Here is a 15549-nt window from a genome sequence, read left to right as displayed (position 1 = left end):
AAATTGATTTTACATTAACACCACCTTTAAGGTGTCTGGTCGAGCTCGTTGATTTCTATGTTCTTTTTAAAGATAAATACTACCAAGAAGCAATGTTTCCATCAGTCATGTCAGTTATATTTATGCACTTCTCATGGGCTCAAGATTTGGGATTGAAGCATGTCTGTACTCTGTACAGATAACAAAAAGAGACTGAGAGGGACTCGGAGGACTCGGAGTATATTCACACAAACTTGTACAACCAGTCACTGTAGCTTAGGAGGTACCTGGTCAGACAAATTGTGGTAACCCAGTATGTTACCAGAGGTGTGCTCACAGCTTCTGCAAAAGCAAAGTTAAACCAGTAAGCTTGTCTGAGCAAACCAACTTTCCTTTAGGAAAAGCTAGGAACATGCACCATGTCAGTTAGTGCAATGTGGTTACCTTCAAGGTTCTTCACTTATCATCTTACCAACATGTTGTAAGTAAAGACCACCTGCTTGGTATGCATTAGCAAAGCACTGATTCCACAGAGTTTCAAGGCTATCATTGCGCTAAGGAAGGGACTTGAAATCTTCCCAGTATTTCTCAACTCAGCCACAAATTGAGTACATTACATACAATGCAATCCAGTCCAGTACCATCTCATTACATATTAGAAACAGCCACCCAGCAAGGGCCAGGATACTTGGAATAAAAAATAACTGCAGTGTTTGAAAATTCACCATCTGCCAGGTGTTGGGAGATGTTAATTATTTAAGTGGCAACCCAATATAAATTTGATGTTGCTCAAATCTCATCAGACCTCCAGTAAATGAATGCAAGCAGCACCAGTCTACATACTGAAGACAGGATCTGATTGGTCTCCATGCAAAGGTACCAGATGTGCCTTGCAGACTGCATGCCCAGACTAACTTCCTAACCACAGTATTCTTTTCCATACCCTCCGCAGTGGGATAGCTTTGTAACTTAAATATGAAATATGAACTCCCAGCTGTCTATTTTGTTATTTAGTTTCTGTCCATACCAATGAAGACCTCATTTGCTATGCTTTCAAAACAGGCTTTGGAACAAGCAAATGCGATGTATAGATCTGTGGCATCTACAGCAATTGCAACAGCATAACCAGCTTTTAAGAACTTGGCAAAGTGAGCAAAGATGGCAATTTCCAATGAGGCAGTCAACGCTCTGCTTGATGAAAACAGATCCACTGACCAAAACTGCTATCATCCAGGGCAGGAAAGCCTGTGCCAGCGCTGCAGAGCACGTGGTGCCTCTCACAGCTCTAGGAAGACAACCAGCTAGAAGACTGGAATGCTGAGGGATAAGGAAAGGCTTTCTGAATGACCATATACTAAACCATATCCAGCTGATTCTACCTTTTAGCTGTGACTGGTACAGCTGCTTTTTAAGACATGAAAACAACAACTGCATTTTCAAAATGTTTCACATCTTTATTTTATACACACACACGCTGGCACCTCACACAGCACATCATGGATCATGAAGCTGTAAGCAACAGCTTCTGCAAAAGCTACTTCTAACATTGCTGCTACCCAGTTTAATTGCTTTGCACTGGCACCTTCATAAATTACAGAGGTCTTCACAAAACTGAACTAAAGCCAAGCTGACCACCACAGGAAACAAAAAGCAGTTGCATAAACAATTACCTTGGATTCTCTGTAGAGCTTGATGTTCAAGGGCTGTACAGTATTGACAAACGTTTCCTCCTAGGCAAAAAAAAAAGAAGTTCACAATTCTGAATTCAATTATGCTCCACTACGAGAATATAACAGACAATATACATTATCTCTTGTTTCTTCAAATTTAAAATCCTATCCAGAGAAAAGTACTTTAAAAAAAGTTTTCCTTCCTGTATTTAAAATACCTGAGAGTAACTAATACAGTTTTTAAACTCCTTTTAATTATTTTTGTGTTTACTATTTTCTGACTTTCAAAGATCCAGTAAAGAAGTTAGGCTGAGAATTAGGACATTTTTATTCTCTCACTTGTGATGTTGCCAGTAATGGATTTCATAGACCAAGTCAGAATTAAAGGCTCCTATATGTAAAGTTAGGGTAGTTCATACCATTGCAGTGACAGTATCTTCAGAGAGATTTCTGTAACTGCTTGGGTTTTACGAGCAGAAACTCATTGTTACTTAGTAATTGTATTGGTTTGGTATCTAAAGAAAGATCATCCAAGTCAGTGATGAGAGATTTACTAGGAACAGGGAGAGGTAAAGAGGTTGCAAACTTTCCATTAGCACCAGCCTTGCAACACATACTTTTAGTTACAGGATAATGGAGCAGCCATGTGGTTGCAATCAATCCTGCAATGCCTACATAATAAAAATGTTGAACTTCTCAGACTGATTTTCTTTCCGTTGTCTAAATGAAAAATTAAACTAACAACTTGGTTTGTAAATTGACTTAGCTAGAAGAAAATACCTTCCTTTCCCTGGATGTTTATTTCAGATTTAAAGGGTCATACACTGTTTACTTTGTAGGGAACTGGCTTGCTCCAGTATTGTAAGACTAGTTTAAACCAAAGTTAGAGCATATCTACAGCAAGTGGTTGCAAGAACTTATTTAAAGGACTTTCCAAATTAATTTAGTTAAAATTACTGTCCAACTTTTCAAATAAATTAGGCTGTATAGTGCTAACCAGTAAGATTAGGAAATCTAATTACTGCCAAAGCAAGCAGAAATAGATATAAAATAGACTACTTCTGGAGGAATATGCCATTTCTTCTACACCATTAATTTTCAGAAGAGACTCAAGTCTCTAAAGCAGCTTAAGAAATCAGGGATACTGTCAGGCTATCTGCTTGTTCAGTCCACAGGAGGATACACTGATTCAATTACTTTTTTGATGTAAACCCAAATAAAATCTGTATAAGCGCGTATTACAACTCAAACTTTTTGCACAAAGACAGAAATAGTTTCTTTTTTTGTAAGCATTAACCAGTTGCTTTGCTCATTTGGCTCCCCCCCCCCTCCTTCCCCCTTACTGGTGTAGTCTACTAAAAATAAAGCAGTGCAAGCTCCTGGAGAACTGTTGCTTAGCTACATTCTCAATTATCACAATGCTGGCCTTGCTCATTCAGTGTCAAGGTCAAAGCAATTGTTTCTTTACTTTAATGATGAAGTATCCTGTTTATAAAAATCTTATCTGTTTCCTACTTGGTAAAATATTGCACATTTCAGTCAATCATTGCGGGCTAGTCCTCCAGAGAGACAAAGTGTGAGAACATAACCGGTAGTGTTAATTTTTGCCCTTAACGGAGAGCTTTTTTCCCAACTCCACCCAAAATGCCAACTGCCTCACACTGACACACAGGCAACCAATTATACCAACATTTCTTTCCTTCTTTGCTGTAGCCAGGCAAGTATGGCAGAAATGCAGTAGTTGTATATTTATTCTTATTATTCCCCCATCCCATGACAAGCATAAGTAAAGTGGCAACTTTAAATTAGCGTGCACCTCTAAGTCAGTGTTGTGGGAAAGCTAAAGCAGAGAAGGAATTTCCCCATCAGTTTTAAACACGAGAAGTTTTTGGTTCCTCTTTGCCTTTGAGGGCAGGTGTTCAACTGCAAAGACTCCGATTCTCCCCAGGCTAGTCCGGGCTGCTGAATATTTCATAGCCCTTGAGAAACGCAGCTGTAATCAACTTGCAAATAATGAAATGGGCAGTGATAATAGAGAGGAGGTAAAGTGCGCCATTAGAAAGCATCAGTGCTTTGGCTGCTGCTGCAGTCTTGCTGTAACAATTTATCAGGTTATTTGATAAAATAATAATGCTATCAACTATGAAATCAAAACGAATGTTATGCCAAAAAAATCAGAAAGTGTCTCAGGTGGCCAACGTGAATAGCAAAGAGAAAAAACCAGAAAGACTGCCAAAGGAATCACATTCAAGACCGAAACTCCATTAAATGTATTAATCACATGCCAATTATGCACAGCCATGTTAGGGTATTAATAGAAAAATAAGTTTACAAAAGTTACTTAAGGCAGGAAAAGTTTGATAAATATTAAAATAAAACAAAGAAAATATTTAAGAAGCAGTAAACATGCTCATCTTAATCAAAGCTTGTAGAGTAACCCAGCTGCTGTCCTACGTTCTTTGTAACAGGATCTTGAGGTTTGACATTTGGAACCTCAGATGTTTACAGCGTCCCCTCTGTATTGTTTAGCGCTGGCAAGCACCAAAAGACAGCAAAAGACCAACAGTGAGATTACCACAATGGCATTTCCTGAAGATATGACATGAGCTATGATTAAGAATTTCATGTTGAAAACCAGGATTGAGCAAGAGGTGAAATGAAACAGGCAGTGATCGGGCAGATAGCAAGATGCACCTGTGAATTATGCAGGGAAGCTCCACAGAAAGTAATTCTGCATCTCACTTCAGAAAACACCCAAAACCTGACTGTTCCTGATCTGCCCCAGGTTTCTGAGGAACAAAGCACTGACTGCTTGTACAAACATAAGTTAATGTCACAGATGAGGCTACAGTAGTTATGTGGTAAAAAAGGGGCAAGTTCATACATAACGACCCACATGGATGGACAGCGAGACTTGAGTATTTCCTATCAACAGAGATGACCTCTACACATCTTTATGAATTTGCACTGAGGTGTGACTCAGATCACTAACTCTCTACCCTGATCTGCAATGATATGCATGGATAAGTTGGGAAAGGCACAGTCTGCATGTGGGAAACTGCCACCTCAGATGACTTACTCCTAACCTCCTCCACAGAGCAGTGACTGAGGCAAACATGCTCTCACAAGCACAGCTTTTGTTAACCTTGTGGTCTGCTGTTTATCATTAGCACAGGTGAATTCCACTGCACAGCCAGTGTCCAGACTGTAAAATATTAGAATAGAATAGAATATTTCAGTTGGAAGTGACCTACAACAGTCATCTAGTCCAACTGCCTGACCAATTCAGGGCTGACCAAAAGTTAAAGCATGGCTTTAAGGGCATTGTCCAAATGCCTCTTAAACACTGACAGGCTTGGGGCATCGACCACCTCTCTAGGAAGCCTGTTCCAGTGTTTGACCACCCTCTTGGTAAAGAAAAGCTTCCTAATGTCAAGTCTGAACCTCCCCTGATGCAGCTTTGAACCATTTCCACACGTCCTATCACTGGATACCCAGGAGAAGAGGTCAGCACCTCCCTCTCCATGTCCCCTCCACAGAAAGCTGTAGAGAGCAATGAGGTCACCCCTCAGCCTCCTTTTCTCCAAACTAGACAAGCCCAAAGTCCTTAGCTATTCCTCACAGGACATCCCTTCCAGCCCTTTCACCAGCAATCAGCTGGTGAAAACAGCTGTATTTCAAGTGACTCTACGTGATGTGCAACTGTGGGGAAAAGCAGATGAGAAACAAGCACAGGCTGAAGAATAAACACAGTGCTCCAGTCTCGTCTGTTGGAAACACAGCAATCCCCCAGAACTGCCATGCGGCAGGCGGACCCTCCTCCTATGGACCAGAACATGCTCCAGTGCTGAAAAGGGTAGAGACGGTCTTCCCCAGCCCACATCTCCCTGGGCACCAGAGAAAACCCTGCTGAACCACAACTTCCATGGTTGCACAGTCCTTTCTCATCCTCCCTCCGAGCAAGGACTGACACTCACAGCTGCCTTCTGACAGATAAACAGAGGTAACACGCCAAAGTGGTAAGCAATTCACAGAAGGCTGATGTTGGCTCCATTAGTTAACTCCTGATACTCATAAGAATAAGCTGAATGTTATTCTTAGAAATTAAAGAAAGGTCTGGATGCAGGACTGCTGGTAGGTTCACATGCAACACTGCATGTTGCAAAGAGAAGTCTTGACAGAAGTGTGAGGTTGCTCAGTGGGATACTGCAAAGACATGTGCTAGCAGAAAGCCAACAGCAGTGGGAAATAAAAATTGCTACATGGTTTGAGACAGAACCTCTACATTCAGGAAAGACTTCAATTAATGTCAGCTTAATCATCTCTTACATGTTTCAAAAAGTAGTTCATAGAAACTCCAAGAATCCAAGCAGATTGTAAAAGAAATACTAATGAAGTTGATAAACATATCCTCTTCCTTCAGTCTCTTTGTACCTGCTATGTTCTCTACATGGATACTCTGTATTTTCATTTCTTTCCTCACCAGCAACAGATACAGAAGGTTTAATATTGCCAAAGAAAATCTGGTGTACACATGTTCAGTGCAGCAGGGGGAAATGAGCTCTCTCTAACATCCCAGAAACATCACCTGTCACTCTGAAAGAAAGTGGTGTCTCAGGGTGATACTGCACTGGAGTAATTCCCATGCTTTGATAATCAAAGGACTCCTGCTAGTGTTATCTTCCATCTGCCGGAGAAGAGATCACACAGATAGACCTTCCAGCCAGATGGAGTCACCAAAAATTCTCTTAATCTATCAGAAAGCTCAGACATAACTGAGATGCACTCATTCATATTCTCCTGCTCTCCCTCCTGCAAATACCCAAGGATAAATTACTCAGTCAAACTCAGATTTAGACTTTAAATGTCACAGGCAAATCTTATGCAGCTCATTTTTCCTTTCACTTTTTTCCCCGGCATGAAAGAATTATTCTTATTAACTCACTGGGGATCATGTCTTCCTTTTACTATCTGGGAAAAAGCACAACGTGACAGACAGAACTTGTATAATATAAGGTTGGTGGAACTGCTTTCCACGTTTAGCCATTAAAAATCCAAAAATCTACTTCAAGAGTTGCAAATTTTCTGCAGTATCACCAACCCTGTTCTGGATATCAGCATCCCAGTCTGACCCTTCTATAAAATGGGAGGCCTACAGTGATACAGGCTCCTGTAATTTGTGAGGTGTCTTTTTTGATTTACATATATAGAACTAGTCTTGGAATGATGATTAGGAGATATATATACACACACACACAGAGACACATGCAGTCCTACCATCAAGGGACTCCCAAACAATGCCCAACTCCAAAGTGAGGCTCTCACTCCTCATCTAACTCTTACAAACCAGCACGGCAGGCAGCAGTTCACTGCTCATGCATCTCCTTCTCCTTGGACAACTGACTCTACTGGGAGCCTTGTAAAATTTGCAGCATCGTATTAAATCTTCCCAAGGCTACATATTTGCCAACATGTTGAGAAAAAGGACTTTGAAGACTGTAATGGCATTTCCTGATGATAAGTACCAGAGGTGAGGCTGGCAGCAGCGCTGCTTATTACAGCTGTCTGGCACTTTCCCCTTTCCAGAGCCATTTTCTACTGTTAAAAAATGCATGCTCATGCTAAATATAATTTTGGGTATCTCCATTGAAATGATGCACATATTTCTGAAAATAAAGCCAAAGAAAAGTACTGTTCACTGCCTAAGTTAAAAGGTCTTGGCATACTTTTTCTTTGAGAAGCTTGAGTATCTCTACTCTCTGAAGAAGGGACTTGACATGACCTAGGAAAAAACTTTATGTCAGAGAAATGCTTTTTACTGCCTTCTGAAATGGGAAAGGTGTAATCCTGTGAAAACAGGAACAAGAGTAAGGAAATGGGAGAAGAGTAAGGAAAAATGGGGAAAATTGGGACTGAGAGATATGTGGGGAAGATGATGGATAAGAACAGGCAAGGAAATTTGGCTGGGGAGTCAGGGAGAAAAGCAGGATGAAGGAGGGTGAGAGAGTAGGGAGGAAGGAGGGTGAGAGAGTCAGTCAATCTAAACAAAAGCTAAGGAGAAAAAAATGGGTGGAAAAGGAGAGTGAGATCAGGAAACTACTTGGATGAAAACAGGGTGAGCTGAGACCCATCCAACATGCAGCTGGTACAAGGGGAGACCGATACTGGCTTGGCTGAGACCAGAGGACACGAAGCTAAGGAGGCAGTAGCAGAGGCCTGAGAGGTTGGATGGGACACTGGCAACAAGAGAGAGTCAAGTGAATGACAGGAAAGTAATGTAAGTCCTTTTGGGCAAAAAGACAAAATGTACTGATTGCAAAGATGGGAAGAGTGGCTGTGGAGGGAAATACACCTAGGGGAGCTGTAAGAGTGAAGAACAGAGGCAAGAATAAGGCTTAGGAAAAGACAAGCAACACAGAAGTAGAAAGAAACGGGTCTAGTCAAAAGCAGAAGGTCAGAAGAGACCATCTTTTGGCAGAACTACGCAGAAGAGTCTGTACCACTAAAGCATATTCCCCTCCCAATCCAAGTCCATGGAGTGCAGGTACGCAGCCACAGCAAAATATGCACTTGGGGGACAAATGGGCTAGAACATATCTTTTGCGTTACCTCATCTCTCAGCTCTGCTGGCACCGATAGCACAAAGCAGTAGAGTAATAAAATGGACTGATATTACAGGATAGTTCTTTCAAAATATGAAATGATAACGCTCTGTGCCTGTTAAGGATGCGATACCAATTCATACGAGCTGTGGATTTTGTTCAAACTGTCTTCTTTAGACACACCAACAGCTCAAGGGTCTGCCATAGGGAGTGCTTACTCCCAGTGGAAAACCAGACTGGCCTGCCCTGTAATCTCTCACATTCAGTGTCTGCCAGAGGCTGTGAGGAGTCAGCTACCGCTCTGCAGGGTGTTGATGCCTCCCATCCTTGCATTGCCTCCAGCACAGCTAGTGCTCTCCAGGAACAACCAGGGGCATGGAATAAATGACCCTCAGCTTCTGCTGGACAAGACAGGGACAAGGCTCGCAAACCGCATGAGAGACAAGCAAGATGGGTGGCCAGATCTTTTCGGTGCTTGTGACTGAAGAAGAAAAACCACCCACCTAAGTAAACAAAGGTCCCAAACCTGCCAGAAATACGCAGGTGCTCTTGTCACTGCTGACCTCCCCAGGTTTCCAGAGGCTGACAAGCGAAGCAGGGGTGTGGGGGGCTCCCTTTGAACCCTACTCCCAGGTGCTGTTCCTGCAGAAACCACTCTGCAAGGGAGGGAGAGAGACAAGAAGCGGGGGGACACCTGCCCCAATCTCACCCTGATGGGTCACACACATTGTATACCCAGATCTGAGTGCTTCTGGGTCCACTAGTCTCAGTGTGCCCTTAATTATTTCCATGGTAACTGGCAGGTATACAACCACCCCCCTCATGCTGTATTCTCTTTGTACATTTTACTTCATGGAACTGGTGTGCAGAGCCCAGGAAAAATGATGGTGAGATTTATTTCTTTATTGAAAAAGCTGCAGAAGTGACACTGCTGATGGCTGCTGCTAGAGTTATAGATGCATCAGGGTAAAATACTGCACTGAAAACCTTTCCCATGACCCAGTACGGAAGTAGTTTTTAAAGCAACTCAGCAATACACTTAGATGTCTCATATCTCCAGAGACCTTTGTGTAGCACTATCCCTGTAAATTCACACCACTCCTTGCCTTGGGGCTGCACCTTACTTCTGAAACAAAGAAACCGATTTCAAAAGCTCTGGTAATTTTAGGAGTGTTTTATATTAACTAGGGATTAGATGATTTCCTGCAGATTCAGGAATATTGTTGCTACAGCTTCTACCACTTTTTGCTTTTTTTCCTTCTTCATCCAAAGGCTTATCTGCTACCTCAGACTGCTACTTTGCCTACACGGTCCCTATGCGATGGTAGTTAAGTATGAAAGACTAAAGGTCTCCATGTTCCTCTGTAGTAATCTCTCATACCGACTGCATTTTAGAAGAAAAGAAATACTGGAAAGAATTCTCTTCATCACAGAGGGATTAGTGGGCTGCAAATTATTCCTTTAAAGTGAAATACAGCAAGATGCAACTAATAAAATGGCTAGTGGCACAACAGCCAAGGTGCTCTCTTCCTTACTAGTCTAGGTCCAACTGCAAGGCACTGAGGGTATGTGATATATTTAAGAATATTACCCAAACACAGTTCTCTTTACCTTCCTTCTAATGGCCCAGCACAGACCAACGCTAAGTTGCCTGTGAAACAGAGAGCACAGCAGACGATCATCGCACACTACGATCTTAGCAGACTTGCTTTTCATCAGGCAGCACAGTTCAGAGCCAGTTCAAAAAAGGCATCTCGCTAAGAAAATACCCTGGATCTTAGCCACAAAGAGCTTGCTTTAGGAAATCTGCAGACGAAGCTGAAAAATGCAGCAATTTAAAAGGAGCAAAATTGGACAGTAAGAGCATTTACCTTTTATCTGAAAATGATTCATGAGACACCTGTACAAAGTGTCAGACAACAGCAAAGCAGTTCATCTACTATTGATAACCCAGCATTCCCAAGCCATCAATAGCCATTCGAGTACTCCTAAAGTAAATTTAGCTTCATCTTCATTATTTTCTTTATTGAAAGACTGGGGACACATTCACGGATGTTTACGCAATGGCAAGAGAGCACAGTATTGTATGTTTTATTACACTACCAAAGCAGAATCTTGTTCAGACGCTGCTAGTGTATAATTTCTGTCTCTCTAAAAGCTGGAAGGCAATCATTAATATGTTGGATCTGGCAAGTTCATATTATCTATCTGGTAATTATAGAAAGATGGAGAAGCTTTCAAAAAAAATACCCTCCAACTTCTGCATTTACTACATACCTGATCAAAATACTATCACCATTACCTAAATTAGCAGATCTTTCCCATAAACCATTATTCAGGACACATTAACATTAGTACAAAAAGCATTAAATAATTATTAGAGGCCGTACCGACTATATTTTATCTTCCCTTCCAACTTCAAAAATATAAAGCTATGCAACGACAACCTGAATGCAGGAAAACATTTTACTGATGGTGATGACAAGCTAGGCTACATGGTAATTTGTGGGGCATTACTAGCCCAAATGAACACTACAATACAGCTCTAGTCTTTCAAAATAAGTATACCAATAGTCAGTGCTATTCATACTGCAGCAGCGTCAACATGCTAAATGCACACCAAAAGATAATCCCATTCTCCAGAGACTGCTGTAGAAAAGGACAGAAAGATGAGAGACAAGGGAGAGGGTGAGGGCATACATATGCATACGTACACAAAGTAATTGGGATGACTGGCCTGTGTCTCATTATCTCATTTATTCATGCTTCAGGTAAAGGGAGACAAGGAGGTGCCAGGAAGATCGCAGAAGCTGGGACAAGATGGCTACAAAAGGAGCTGGAAAGACAAATGAAACAGAGCAAGGAAAGTGAGGCCAGGGAGGAGAGACCACGAATGAAGAGGTTCAGCCAAGAAGAGTAATTGGGGGTAAAAAAAATACAAATGCAAGGCTAAAACCGCAGGGAGCAGAAGGGTGCAGGAAAGGTCTGTGAGGTGCTTTGGTTGCTCCGTTCCTGGCCAGGGGCTTCACACCCCCCGCCATCTCACGGACCCCCAGCAAGCCCCACATCATAGCCTGAATGACACTGACCGAAACGGCAGGGCTCCTTATCTCTCTGGCTTATGCACCATTTTAATTACGCCGCTCGTCCGGGCCCTGGGCGGGTTGTCCCCGCGGGGGCCGGCTGCCTGGCTCAGGACCAACGCAGATAACCGGGGTGTCCCTGGGGAGCCCCATTCAGCCCCTGGCTCTCGCCCCGGCCCCCGCCTGAGCTGCAGCACTGCCGACCCCCATCCCAACCCTCGCCTGTTGTTTTTTTCAAAGAAGCCTTAGGAGAAGGTAAGGCTACGAAGGCTGCAGCAACAGCATGTCAGTACACGCATCCTGCTCCCCGCTAATTCCCAAAACTATAGCAACAAACAAATAGATGCAATTACCGAAGTAGATGCTAGCCCAATTCAAGAGGATTGGTACATGCGTTATAACAAGATGCTGGAGTCGCAGCCCAATCGCATTTACATGAAGAAATCATTTTATGCAAATCTCTTATCCACGAGCGAAGGCCATACAGGAGAGAAGAAACAGCTCTGTACGGAGATTCATGATGCATGGCAGATGGGCAATTTAAGGTAAATCATACAGTTCAGTTATACAAGACATATAACCTGGGGAGACAGTGTGTAGCTTCAAAGTCATAAATTATTTATAAATAATACAGCCTTCTCATGACATATCCAAAAGGCCAAGCACCTATTTTTCCCATTATTTTTCTCCACTTTCACAAATCAGAGGGAAGCTGAAGATGAATACCTTATCAAGAATGAGCTAGTTTTGGGGCAGGGTGGACTTAGATGGTGGAGTTAGTTAGGGGCTCGCAGGCAGGATGGCAGGAACTGAAGGCAGCAGGACTGCTGTGCCCACCCACCTGGGAGCAAAGCAGCAGAAGTCAAAAGGAGGGAGCAGGAGTGGGCTGAGGAGAGAAGCTGTCCACCTGGGAGCTCACACCCTCCCAGGACTGTCACTGCCAGCCTGTTCAAAATCACCACTTGCTTTCTGCCAAAAATTTCAGGTTTTTTTAAGTGAAATCCAGTGCTCAGATTCACAAATCACAGCTGTGGCATCCATGCACGTGGCGTGTTTTCTGTCAGCAGCACTGCCTCTTTGGAGCACTGGCTATGCTCTGTACAACACATGGTGACACCTCCATATTCAGTTCTCCAGCTTCTTTCAGCACTTCTGTTGTGATACCTCAGCAGTCTGACACCCTCTCATCTTCATTACACAACACAGCACCTGCCCAATTTCCTCTGCAATGACCAATTCAACTAACTTCTCATTTTTCTGATGTCCTGCCTGGTGACCCTGCATGCCCACCCGTGCTCTTACAGGTATCCAACTTTTGAAAGATATATATACAGTTCATCATTTACTTTTATGTTGCAGATTCTTTGCTCTTCAAAGTCCTTTACAGATCTTCACACTCAGTTTGCATTTGACTCAACACAGTCTGGCTGATTTTTTTGTTGGAATCATTAGGGGCCGATACCCATATGTTTGAGGGTATCTTTGTAGTCTGAGTAACTCCTAAGATTTGTGCTTTCAGCTGGCCATTGTTTCTGCTTGCTTATATACAGATGCAGATGCCTTATGTGACTTTTTACAATGTGTTTAAGCAGCCTCCCGTGCCAAACCTGAGGATATTAATTTTCTCCCCCCTGACTTTCTCCTGTTTTCAACTGGTCTGCTGTTATTCAGGTGTGGGAAAGGTACTTCAGTGTCTAAAAACCCCTAAAAGTTAAAAGACAGATATGTACACATGTAATTCAGACCTCTTCTGAAACTCTTTGAAGTCTTGGTGTATATTTTCTTTGTATTATAAATGGTAAGTTTGCCTAAATGCAACAGGAATGTAATTCTTGAGTTCACTGCTCATGCCACACATGCAGTATAAGGCAATTAAAATATAAAACTGAAAAAAAACCCTGATTTATTTTCTTATTAGCTACAGATATTGGCATCACTGCCTCATACCAATTAGCTGCAATAAAAAGATAGAAATACCAGAATATTTCTTCTCAGTTTTAGGAGTGTCGCATTTTTTACATAAGCAAAACTAAAAATAAACATACCTCTTGTATAAAAAAGAGCAAATGTAGCACGAAGTGTCACTTTATCCATGCAGTCACCTTTCTGGACCAGGGGTTTGAATGTATAATCCCTCTGGAGCCACAACAGGGTATTGTCATTGTTTAACCCCAGCCAGCAACTAAGCACCACGCAGCTGCTCACTCACTCCTCCCCACCCTGGCGGGATGGGGAGAAGAATCAGAAAAAAAAAAGTAAAACTCATAGGTTGAGATAAAAACAGTTTAATAATTTAATAATAATAATAATAATAATAATAATGATGATGATGATGATGATGATGATGATGATGATGAAAAGGGAGATAACAAAAAAAAGAGAAATAAAATCCACGAAAGACAAGTGATGCACAATGCAATTGCTCACCACCCGCTGACTGATGCCCAGCCAGTCCCCAAGCAGCGATCACCCCCCCCGCCAGCCAACTCCCCCCAGTTTATATACTGAGCATGACATTCTATGGTATAGAATATCCCCTTGGCTAGGTTGGGTCAGCTCTCCTGGCCATGCTCCCTCCCAGCTTTTTGTACACCTCCTCGCTGACAGAGTATGGGAAACTGAAAAGTCCTTGACTTGGGCTAAGTACTACTTAGCAACAACTAAAAACATCAGTGTGTTATCAACATTATTCTCACACTAAATCCAAAACACAGCACTGTACCAGCTACTAGGAAGAAAATTAACTCTATCCCAGTCGAAACCAGGACAGGTATGAACATGCAAATGCCAAAGTGGTAAGAAATCTACATTTTCAGTTATGGAAATCTTCTCAGTAGCTCTTGTTCATGTACACTTTGGCCTGTCAACCTTTGCAACCTTTTGGTTAACAATGAGTTTATTTCTGAACCTTTCTAAATATTTTAAAATGAATTAAAATGCCGTGTGAACTCCTATCCTGCCAAGCATTTTTCTTCCCACACCACAGACTTTAGGTACCAAAACCAAAGAACAAAATCTCTTTTCTGTAGGAAGGAATATCTCTCTTGGTTAAACTTGCTCCTACCTAAGTCTACATCCACTTCCCAGGTCAGATTTTAAAAGAAGCAATTTTCACCCATTTTGCAGCTCACTAAGGTCTTAGCCACTCTATCACACATGCAGCTGTTTCTCTATTCAAGTCTCTGATATTCAAAACTTAAATGGTACCTAAGCTCTCCTGCATGCCTTTAATTGGGGAGGACCTCTGTAACGGCTTGGATTTCATCCTCTCCTAAAACCAGAACACTCCTCCTTGGGGAAAATCAAACAACTTATGTTAAGACTGCTCCTCTTTCACCTCAAAAAACTTCATCCCTGACCTGGAAAGCCTCCTACGGTCTCCAAGGATTGCACTAGAGGAACAGCATTTAGACTGAGAAGGCAGCACCAGTATATCTAAGATCAGGCTCTTTGTGAATTTTAAAAATCATGAATAGGAAATAAATTTATACGAAAAATGCTTCAGTCTTTATTTTGCAAACAGAGAGTCAGGGGATAAAAACAAATTGGACATCAATAGTCAAAGGATAACTCTACTGTTGCTGCCCCACTGACAAAGATTAAAGCTATGTCTGTAATTAATACAAAATTAGCTTGCAAGCCAAAACAAGAAGGCTAAGGTCACCGATAACAGCTCCACTGCTCCCGCGTGCATAAAAAGCAGCACATTTGGTGGGGTTTGTTTCCAGGCGGCTGTTAACTCACCAGGAGGAGGAAACACACAGTGGCACACTGTACCGTTGTGGTTTACAACAAAAGCCCTCTCTGTAGGCTTGTGTTGATAAAAGTCTCCGGCCTTGAGTCTTGGATATGATACCACTTAAGGCCTATTAGTACAACAGCTAAGCTCAGCACCTTGTCTGCTGTTCTGTGGAGGCACATGGGACATGACACTAGCTACAAATGGCTCGGAGATGGAGCTAGTAAGAACTGAGCTTTAAAGGAAAGGAAATAGAAAAAGCAAGACAAGTGGCTTGCATAAGCATTATTTGTCCAACATTTACAGGCTCAAGTCGCTGCAAAGAATAAGATTTTTGCTTTTTTTCACACACATGGTCAGAACAGATGAAATAACTGCTCTTTTGCATACATCCTGCAGGAACAGGAAGACAACAATGGATACTGCATCCCTGCTGTACAATCCAGGGAGCATATAAGAGATTTTCTGTTTTAAAA

The 15549-nt window shown here is 42.1% G+C and overlaps 1 protein-coding gene across 6 annotated transcripts in view; it reads right to left on the bottom strand.

The window, feature by feature from the left end:
* PAG1 (phosphoprotein membrane anchor with glycosphingolipid microdomains 1) overlaps positions 1-15549 on the bottom strand; it is a 116551-nt gene that overhangs the window by 87615 nt on the left and 13387 nt on the right. For 2 of the 6 annotated variants that reach the window (XM_030011986.2, XM_030011992.2), the window contains exon 2: positions 1650-1709. The exons of 3 other annotated variants lie outside the window; for them this stretch is intronic. The gene's annotated coding sequence lies outside the window, so the exon portion shown is untranslated. Of the gene's footprint in view, positions 1-1649; positions 1710-10965; positions 11088-15549 lie in introns of all 6 variants that reach the window. One more of the 6 variants, XM_030011987.2, reaches the window with a different exon arrangement.

Source organism: Aquila chrysaetos, chromosome 4 (genome assembly GCF_900496995.4).
Source record: "Aquila chrysaetos chrysaetos chromosome 4, bAquChr1.4, whole genome shotgun sequence".
NCBI lineage: Eukaryota > Metazoa > Chordata > Aves > Accipitriformes > Accipitridae > Aquila > Aquila chrysaetos.
Note: the sequence above shows the minus strand (reverse complement) of the source record. Positions and strands in the feature narration are given on the sequence as shown.